Source organism: Bidens hawaiensis, unplaced genomic scaffold (assembly GCF_021521415.1).
Source record: "Bidens hawaiensis isolate Kalapana, Puna unplaced genomic scaffold, B.hawaiensis_p1.1 tig00085529_1, whole genome shotgun sequence".
Classification (NCBI taxonomy): Eukaryota; Viridiplantae; Streptophyta; class Magnoliopsida; order Asterales; family Asteraceae; genus Bidens; species Bidens hawaiensis.
In genome coordinates, this window is record NW_027504148.1 from 18402 (window position 1) to 29057 (window position 10656).

A 10656-nucleotide genomic window follows, 5' to 3' on the forward strand; every position below is an offset into this window, starting at 1 on the left:
ATTTTGCACCCTAGCTAATTGTACATTCACTATATGGTTTTTCATCTTTAAAAAAAAAGGATCAAAATGGAAGCCACTTCCAATTTTATTTTCTCCTCTTCATTGACTTCTCTTCCTTCTCCCTAACAAATCATCACCTTTGCCAGCTCACACCAATTCCAACTTTTGCATCTTCATCATCATCACTCTCTGTTTTCTTGATCAAACCCTAGTCTTGTTAACTCTTCAATTACCCATCAAACCCACCTTCAACTCCACAAAGTTTCACACTTTCCTCACCACAACCCCACCAACCAACACCCCTTTTTCCCAATTTCTAGGGCTCCAATTTCCAAATCAAAACAGACCCATTTCCAATTACTCAACCAAATCTCAATTCCTTCAACCCACAACCTGGGTTTTGGTCGAATTGAAGTAATCCGTGACCAATTTGAACAGCCGTTGTCCATGGCGTCGGTTCCGGGCTCGGGATCGAGTTCGAGTTCAGGGTTTCAATCGGCGTTTGGGGATACGACGTTTACGAAGGTGTTCGTTGGTGGGCTTGCGTGGGAGACTCAGAGTGAGACTATGCGTCAGTATTTTGAGCAGTTTGGAGAGATTCTTGAAGCGGTTGTGATTAATGATAAGAATACTGGACGATCCAAGGGTTATGGGTTTGTGAGTGTCTGTTTTTGATCATTTATTTGTTTAATTTGTTAGTAATTTGAGATGGGTTTTGAGGGAAATTGGTTAAAGTTGGTTAATTTAGTAAGTTTATAATCGTTTTGACTTACGAAAGCTCGAGCTAAGCTCGCGAGTCGTTTTCTCAAGCTCGTCGGCTTGTTAATTATTTATATACATTTTTAATTGTTTTTGAATATTTTGAGAAAACCTTAAATGAGCCTGAGCTCGGCTCGAGCTCATTTAGCATCGTTAACGAGTCAAAGCTTGTCTCAAGCTCGGCTGTGCGGTGTGAAATTAATATAAGGGCTATAGGTTTTGTTTATGGTATATAATTGGTTAGTAATTTGAGATGGGTTTTGAGGGAAAGTGGTTAAAGTTGGTTAATAGTAAGTTTATAATCTGATTATGATTCTTTAAGTTAGAAGTTAGTAATTTTGCATTTGAGGGAAACTGGTTATTGTGGGAGAACTCGGGCCAGTCGGGTGGTGGTGTACGGACTAGTGATTAATAGGGATTAATCGGATTGGAAATTTTATATGTAATTTTTCGAAATTATATATATTTTTTCAAACTTATTAATCGGATTGGATTAATAAGGATATTTTTCGAATACTTCAAAATTTTTGACCGATTTTGAAAGATTTTAACTGGTTTTGACCGAAATGTGACCGATTTAGGCTGATTTGGACCAGCTTTGACTGACTACCAATTAATAAGGATATTTTTTCGAATACTTCAAAAATTTTGACTGATTTTGAATGATTTTGACCAAAATTTGACTGGTTTTGACCGAAATGTGACCGATTTAGGCTGATTTGGACCAGCTTTGACTGACTACCAATTAATAAGGATATTTTATCGAATACTTCAAAAATTTTGACTGATTTTGACCGAAATTTGACTGGTTTTGACCGAAATGTGACCGATTTAGGCTGATTTGGACCAGCTTTGACTGACTACCAATTTGTTGATCCGATTAGGTGAAATCGAATCGGTAGCATACCGGTTAGCGATTAATCAGTGCCTTCTTGCAATTTTCACAACACTGATTTGAGATATTTTTGGAAGAAAACTGATTACTGTTAGTTAAGCAATTTCATAATCTGATTTGATTCTTTAAGTTACTAGTTGGTAATTTGAGATATATTTTGAAGCAAACTGATTATTGATGGTTAATTAGGTAATCTGATAATCAGATTACGAGTCTTTATGTCACAATAATCACTTTCAAAGCTCACTTTCAGTGAGTAGTTTGAGATTACTAATTTTAGATGGATTAGTTTTTGGGAATTCAAAATTACAATTTTTCCCTTGCACTTAGGGTATTTAAATAAGCAATCGCAAACATAACAAAACTAAACAAGAACACATAAAATCTGTTAAATAACAGTGTAATATGTGCACGATTAAATAACATTGTGTTTGCATGGAGGTTTTAGGTGACATTTCGTGATCCTGAATCAGCTGCGAAAGCATGTGTGGATCCAGCTCCGGTTATCGATGGTAGACGGGCCAATTGTAATTTGGCTTCACTTGGACGTCCTCGTCCGTCATTTCCTTTTGGTAAGAAATATAAAATAAACAACTTATTTCACCCGAAGGGTAGGGTAAACTTGCCATTTTGCATCCACCAAAATACTAAATGTATTTGTTTTTTAGTATCAGGACATGTCACATCACATATACCTTATGTTGGAGGTGGACAAACCGCTAGTGTGCCTTCTATTGGAGGATATGGCTACCAACAACCGGTTTTTTACAATTACCGACAAGGTTTACTGTATCCCTCGTACCCGTAAGTTTCATTTTATTTTCCATTGGTTTATATTCTCATTTGATTATTTTGCTATGCAAGTCCCGAAAACCTTATTTCTTTATTTTGGTGCAGAAATGGAATGTATGGTCCAGAATACGTCTATCCACAGGTCAGTAGCGTTTCAAAACTGCTATATACATGTATATATGTACAGGGATATATATATGTGTGTGTGTACCAAAAATTACGTACATACCGATTCCATATTAACGGATAAATTTACGTGCTAGGATGTTCATAGTAATAACATTGTTTTACTGTTCATTTATTCAGGAAATATAAGTAACTGATTTTATGTTATTTGCTATTGAATTGGGAAAATATGATATGTTTATTTTTTTGAAACAGTAAATATAATATTATGAAATTTAGAATGGTAAGTATGAAACTTTAAACAAATAAAGGGATAATATGAAACTCATTTTAAAAAAATTAGCATTAAAGAAAACGAGTCGAATGTCATCCAAAGCGTATGGTTTATGCATATAACATCTCGAGTCATTTTATTCGGAAATTAACACTTAAGAGTATTAAAAAGCTAAAAGTTTTGGTCAAAAGGTGTACCGGGTTAGCTAATGAGTTATTCACTTTATCTGCAGGGCGTTTACAACCCATATTCAGGTCAACAGTATCTCCAGATATACGGAGCAGTTAACCCACCCATATATCCATACAATCAAATGGGTCAAATCACTCCAAGTGCTCACGGATACACGGGTTTACAGGGCTACACATTGCCAGGCCATCAGATTGTGCAATTTGGTGGATCGGTGTAAACGCAACAACCACTCCATCCATTAGGGCAATCCAAGCAGCATATCCAACAGGCAGTTTGTTTGTTTTTTTCCCAAAAGATTTATTCTTTTAACAATAATGATCACGACCCGTGTAAAGATTCTTTTTATGTCATTATCAGGCGTTGCAGCACCCATTCAAGGACAACAATTTGTAATTCCCGCTCCTTCACCGCAGATTATGCCAAGTGGCGGTTCTGACCACCGGGCAGGATGAAAGTCTGGTTAAAATCTGAGTAAATTTACCAATGTATAAATAATATTATTATTATTATTTTGTTATTATAGGGGGGCAAAATGGGCGGGTTGAGCTGATAGTTGGGTTGGGTAATGGGTTAAAAACCGGATCTGAATGTATATATGATAAGAAAAAAAGATAACCGAACTCGACCCTTATAAGTAAATGGGTCAAAAATGTCACCTTTAAAGAATTTATTGTCTATTTGTATGATTATTTGTTTATGAAATATCTTTTTGCAGGAATTTTAGATTGCAGCAGGATCAAGAACAGCCGTACTGGTTGGCGGGCTTCAACTTTAGCCTTGCAAATTACTCGCTTTGCATTCTAGAGGTACACCCTTGATTTTGCTTTCATCAAGATTTAACAATATGCATAGATTGTAAAAAAATGTTGACTGGTCAGGTCGGCCGTTTGGACCAATATTAAAAGGCTACCTTTTTTAACCCGTTACCCTACTGGGCCCACCTGCCTATTTTTTGCCACCTATTCGACAGATATACCAGAATCTGGTCCTTGGTTATAATAATCACTGGCTGACAAGATCTTTTATAAAAGATAGATTAGATTCTTTTATGTTCTTTACAGCACTGTTACCGGTAGGCCTTTTCTCTCATGGGTGGTCTTTTTTTTTTTTTTTTTTTTGAATGTTTAAGCTTTCCTCCTACTATTTACATTAAACCGCCATTGCCAGGGATCGAACCCTGGACCTCTCACCCAAAGGCCAAAGCCTTTACCATCCCACCAAAGTGGAGATGGCGGGTGGTCTTTCTTGATATGATTACTAATGTTTTTTTTTTTTTTTTTTTTTTTGGGGGGGGGGGGATGGTGGTGGCCACAAGATTGCATATTTTTAAGATCTTGTGGTTCTTTGGCCTCTGCACATGGGTTTGGGACCCTAACATTCACTAAAAAATATCAGAATTTTTGTTTTTGTTTTATGAACTACTGAACTAGAGGTGGTGACAGATTGATGGGCCGGGCCAGGCCTTGTTGGGTTGGCAGACTGATGGGCCAGGCCTGGTTGGGTTGACCCACTCACCCCCACACTTTTTTGCCCCCTTTCTTTTTATTTAAAAAAAATTATTTAATGTGTTAGTAATATTTATAAAGATGATATTACGACATAATAATCTGAATTTTCAAATATAAACGCATTCAGAAAATAGATTTTGGTTGATTTTAATCTTGTTTTAACATGTTCTCTTTTATGCAACTTTTTATATTAACCCGTTTGAGACAAATCACACCCAAAACTGACCCATTAATGCTTCGTTTGACTTTTGGAAAGTCAAATCAAATAATTGTAACGATTCTAAAATTTATACGAATGCATGTGGTTTCGTGCTTTCTAAAACAAAGTTGGTTGATGTTTTGCGGTATGCAGGTCATTTTTTACCAGAGACATCATGGTTTGGGAAATCCCGTGATGTAAATTGACTCTATCGCCCCTCTCTCGCTCCACCAGCATCCGAGGGTCAAAGAAATCGCCACCCGAAGCTGGAATAGGTTTCCGGCATGCATTTGAATCAGCATTCACCATTTGTTAAATTAACAAACATGTCGTCGGTTTTGCGTATATACACTGGTCAACAAAGTCAACGGTGCTTTGTATTAATCAGTGTTCATGTTTTATTTTTTGTTTTTGGTTTGTGTTTATGACAACACAGAGCCTGGTTTTCAAAGGGTGAAACTCCAGGATCTCGTAGTGTTAGGCGAAAAAAGAAACCGGAATTCTGCCTTGTTTGTGTTATCATTGCAGTTTGAAGTTAATATGATTAGGGGTAGATTGAACTCGGTTCATTTCGATCTCTATTTTAAAAACACGAACTCAGTTTTTTATTAGTTATTAATAAGGTGGGATCTGGTACGGATAGATTTTAAAGTGTGAAGTATGAGAAGCGCTAGAGTAATTATTAGTTACCGTTTTGAAGGTAATTACTCTAGTGCATTTTCTTGTAGCGTAATATTTATTGTAGCGTAATAACTATTACGCTACAAGAAAATAAACTAGAGTAATTAATACGCTATTTCAAAACTGCAGCGTGATAATAAAGCTCTGGTGTTGCATAATTATGTTAGTGCTTCTCACACTTCGTACATTAAAATTGTTTTCATTAAACGCTAGATTTAATTAAGCTCGCGAACCTGACCAAGCTTGGGCTTATTTATCTTGTTCAAGCTAGCCTTGATTTGAGGTTTTGAGCTGATTTTGGGTAGCTCACTAAGTGGCTCGCTTTGTTGATGAATGACGAATCAATACATAAATTGTAATTGGGTCTGATGCTTTTAAAATCTCTTATATAAAAATTTTTGAGATCAAATACAAAACCAACCATCTTTTAACTTGAGGGTATGGGATACAAATATTTAATTTGTAAACGCGAACGAGAGAGTACGACCGTACACCACAATGTATGTTCTAGATATAAATCGTGGGACCAATAAAAATCAATACACCATAAAAAACATATAAATCTTGTGAAACTATATTGATCCTGTGAGTTCATATGTAATCGGTTTGTGAAACTATATTGATTCGGGGGAGGCTTCAAGATTCTATGAGCTAAAAAGTACATTGAAGAAACGTGGATCTACTCACTGGTAGCAGATCTACTTTCCTCGGGTGTGATTATACTATTTCACCGATGGTTCTTCTGGATCAGTGTTCTTCCACCTACAAAATGAACAGCGCCGTTACTTACCCCTCAGAAAGGGACAGAGGGGTCCTCTTTGGGGTAACCCTCCGGCGTGAGAATCAGTATATTTGTGGAGAAGATAATAATGTGTCAGAGAATCTCAAGAGTATTTGCTTAATTGCTCAATACCCTTTGGTTGTGAGACTGTGTGATTGTATGTAACTGACTGTGAATGAATGTGATTCAATATGATTGAATGTGTGATCACTGCTTGTAACTGTCAATGATTGAGTATGAATGTGTCATCAAAGTGGAGTTGATGCTGTATTTATAGTAACTAGGGTTACCACCGGTTGGGCTCAACCTCGTTGGCTTCCTCCAATCGCACTGCGCCACGTGTCCTTTGGGACACCTGGCGCTTTCTCGTTGGTTGTAATCACGTGGTAACACATGTGTCATGCTGAGTTGTCGACCTTTCATTTGGCAGCTATCAACATCAGCATATTCTTTCTCCTTAAAAAGATGCCTTCTGGAAGGTTGTCTGATGTGCACAATCAAGGTTGCCCTAATCCTGATTTGGATAAGGACGAGGTTGATGATGTGCACGTATGATATGCGCTCATCCTGAGGATGCGCGAGGTGTTCTCTTTATTCTCACGCGCAGATATTTCATGCGCAGATGTGATATGCATGAGCATGTGATATGTGCCGCGCGCTGATGCGCTGCGCGCATATGTGATGCGCGAGCATGTGTGTCTGGGCAGATGTGATATGCACGAGCATGTGATATGCGCCGCGCGCATATGTGATGCGCGAGCATATGTGTGCCTGGGCATATGATGCCTGAGGATGTTTTGTATGCGCCATGCGCATAGGTTTTGGCTTTGTGTCTTCATAATGTCTTTATCTTGTGGGTTGACCCGCCTTGCTCGGTGTTGAGGCGGGTACATACCTCTTCAAGCCCCCCCAGTCTAATGTGTGTCTTATCTCGCGCGAGCGCGGTAAGATGGATATTAGACTTACTGATTTTTGTCTTTAAACGGGGTTTTGTCGTTTTCTTGGTTGCTTCCATCGTTGCGCGAATTTCTATCCATTTGGTTGAAAACGAAGGGTTGAAAACGACGGGTCGAACACGTGGTTAGTTGGTGGTGACGTGCGCCGTAAACATGTCAGACGTTTCGTGTGCTCGAGGTGCTACAGTTGCCTTTCACGTCCCCTCACACAGCTGTCTTGAACACGTGTCGCGCTCGCATTGGTTAGCACCTGCGAGTGGGGGCGCGTCTCTGCTCCGTGGCAGGTCGGTTACAATTTTATGTCCCCTCAACAGTGTTAGGGACACGTGTCGCGCCCTCGTTGGCTTGCACCCGCGAGTGGGGGCGCGTGAAATCCGATCAGCTGCCACATTTCTCTCTCCTGGGCCTATAAAAGGAGGCCCTTAGGAAATTTTTTATCTTCATCTTCATTGTTGATAATTTTCGAGTTTCTGCCTTTCATATTCTGAATTGAGTGTTTTCATCTTTTCGATTTCTCGATTATCTGCTGCTGCAGTTGTATGTCTGATAGTTCAGACTCGTCTAGCCCCTCAATCACCTCTGTTGCCTCTCGAAGACGCCGTGTGAAATCTGTGGTGATGTCGACATTGAAGCAAAAGGGGAAAGGGAAGAGGGTTGTTGAGACCACATCGGAGGAAGTAGGGAGGACCAAGGCCACCAAAAGGTGGAATGAAATCCTCTGCAAATTGAAGCAGGCCGATCTCGACAACCTCATCGCCTCTCAGGGCTTTCCCACCCTGTTTGGCTGCATGTTGCCTAGGTCTGGGCAAACGCCGGCGGACCCGCCTGCCGGCTATATTTCCCTATATAGCCACTTTTTCACCCACTGCAACCTTCGTCTCCCGATGACAAGGTTTGTGGGTGCACTGCTGAAGTTCTATGGGATTCATATATCCCAAGTCCATCCGTTTGGACTCGTGCGCGTGACTCACTTTGAGTTCATGTGCAAATCCCAGCGCGAGGAACCCACTCCTCGGCGCTTTCAATATTTTTACAAGCCCAAGATCCAGGACAATTGGATCTCTTTCATTCCTCGCAGTCAGAAGGTGAAGTGCTCCACTGTTTCATTCAAGAGCCTTCATGACTGGTCTGAGAGGTTCTTTTACATAAGGGCTGGTGTGATCCCCATCCGTATGACCATGCGCTCTATCTCTTCTGCGCCTGCGGATGAAGGTGTCCTCAAGAACCCAACTGGCGCCTGGGTTAAGAAACTGACCGCCGAACCATCCCCCGCGAAGAAAATTTGCGAGGAGGCGCTGGTTGGTGTCGGCATGAGTAAGCTTTGGGCCGATAGCGCGCTTGAGCCCGTTATCCAAGTCGACGGGTTGTGTAAGTTTATTTCATTGGTTTATTTATTTTTTCTGCGCGAACATAATTCTTTTGCTGATATCACTTGATTTGTTTTTGCGCAGTCACCAAGGATTATGTCCTTGCCGCTTATGATGAACAAGTGGAGGGTGGCTCCGTCGCGCTTGGCGCTGGGGAAGTTGGTTTCCCAGATCGCTTCGATGACATGTTCATCCCAGTGGATCTGGAATTTGACTTTGACAGTGACGCGCCTGGTAAGCCTTCGCACTTATGCTCATTCCTTTAGAATACCCAAGTTTATTAACAGTTCTGTTGGTTGTTTTTGTAGATGCGCTTGAAAACTACGAGCTAGAGCTCGCGGAAGAGGAGGAGGAGGAAGAGGAGGCTCCCCTACTAAAGCGCAAAGCTAAGGGGAAATCTGGCGCAGGGGCCAGTAAGAAACAGAAGAAAGATGACACCCCTGTCGCTCATCCCCATGCTCAAACGAAGGGACCTAAGGAAACCCAAGTGTTTACCACAAAGGTTTCTTTAGCTTCCCTGCCTGTGAGAGTGGGCAGACCTCCTGTCCACTTGAGGTATGGTGGCGTCGCCTCCTCCTTTCGCGCGGCTGAAGAGAGAAGCAGTGCCGCGCCTGCAACAGGTATACTTTATTTATCTTCATCTGGCTGAATTGTTATTAAACCTTTCCTCCTTTGAATGTTTGCAGAACCGGCGACGGTAGGAGATGAGCCACAGGCGCCACAAGGTGCTGAGGCTGCGCCGGGGGCTGCTTCGGAGTCCCCTGTTCTACCCTCTGAAAAGGGTAGAATGAATTTTATGGCGATGTTCGCCGCTGCGAACAGAATTGCGCCAAGGTATGTTTTGCACACTTGTCTTCTTTATTTTTCTTTTGGATTCAGTCATAAACCATTTTTCCTTGTTGATTTGTTCATAGGAGTTGTAGCTGGCGTACAAGTTGCTGGCGACACTCCTGGCGCCGTTGGCGGCGCCGCTGGCGGCGCCGCTGGTTCTGGTCCTGCTCCTGCTAGTGCTGATTCTCCCCTTATTGGGGTTACAAAAGAGCAGGAAGCCGTTTTGCGCGCCGAACTGGCGGCGTCGAGACCTCCCTCGCCTCCTCCTACGCGCAGCCCTCTCCGCGAGGCTGGTTTGGAGCCCCCAGGTCGCAGGAGAAGAGGCCTATTCAAGAAGATGAGGAGGATGAGGGGGCTCAAGCTGAGGGCTCCTTGGGAGACCGCGCCAGCCCTGCGATGCCACAAGTCTTCGCAGCGCATACTTCTGGTGGGGCTGGCGCTGACTTTTCTGCTTCATCCCCGCAGGTATGTTTTAATTTGTTGCTCCGCTGCGCGTACCTCCATATAAGTATGTTTTATGACTTAGAACATTTCTTGTGTTTTGTAGGAAGGTGACCACGTTTATCGCCCGAGATGGAATATTAATGAAGAAAGTTCCTTCCAATCCATGGGCGTATGCGAGGACTTCTGGGCTCATGCCGTGCCTCCTACTGAAAGGAGGTATCAGGAGGAGCGCACTCGTGCTGACTTGCTCAACGATCACATTTTCGCTGGGTCAGCTTTCTTTGCTGCCTCCCAAGAGCTTCATCGCGATTATATTAAAGTACGCGATGCTCTTGTGGCAGCCCAGCAAGAGGCTAAGGTGGCTGCCTGGAACCTTTCTGATGCTCGCGCACGAGCTGAGAAACTCCAGGCGGAGCTCAGCGAAAATAGAGCAAGTGCCAACACCGCCTATATTAAGCGCGGGCATGAGCTCCAAGCTGCGCGGGAGAAGCAGCAGTTGGCGGAGGCCGAAGTTGCCAAGTACGCGCGTAGAGTGCGTGTCTTGGAACAGCAGGCTGAGGCGCGTGACCAAGCTATCTTCCAGAGTATCACTGAAAAATCATCACTGGAGAGCGAGGTTGCGCGCCTGAAGAGGGAGTTGGCGGCCGCGCAGGCCGATAGAGATGAGGCCTTGGCGACGGCGGCGTCCAGCCAGGAAGCACTTGGTGCTGCGCAGGCGGAGAAAGAAAAAATCTTGGCGGCAGCAGCGTCTGATAAGGAGGAGCTACAAAAGACTAAGGAAACTGTTGAGTTATTAAACTCCCAGGTTCCTGTCCTCGAGACGTCTGTTGCTGGCCTAGCGCAGGATCGCC

General features: G+C 42.5%; 1 pseudogene across 1 annotated transcript; it reads left to right on the forward strand.

The window, feature by feature from the left end:
- The first annotated feature begins 369 nt into the window (after window positions 1–369).
- On the forward strand, window positions 370–3535 carry LOC143607701 (uncharacterized; annotated as a pseudogene). The gene is made up of 6 exons (XR_013149022.1): window positions 370–657; window positions 2103–2226; window positions 2323–2458; window positions 2552–2588; window positions 3079–3309; window positions 3396–3535. The product of XR_013149022.1 is annotated as an uncharacterized LOC143607701 (transcript).
- Window positions 3536–10656: the final 7121 nt, after the last annotated feature.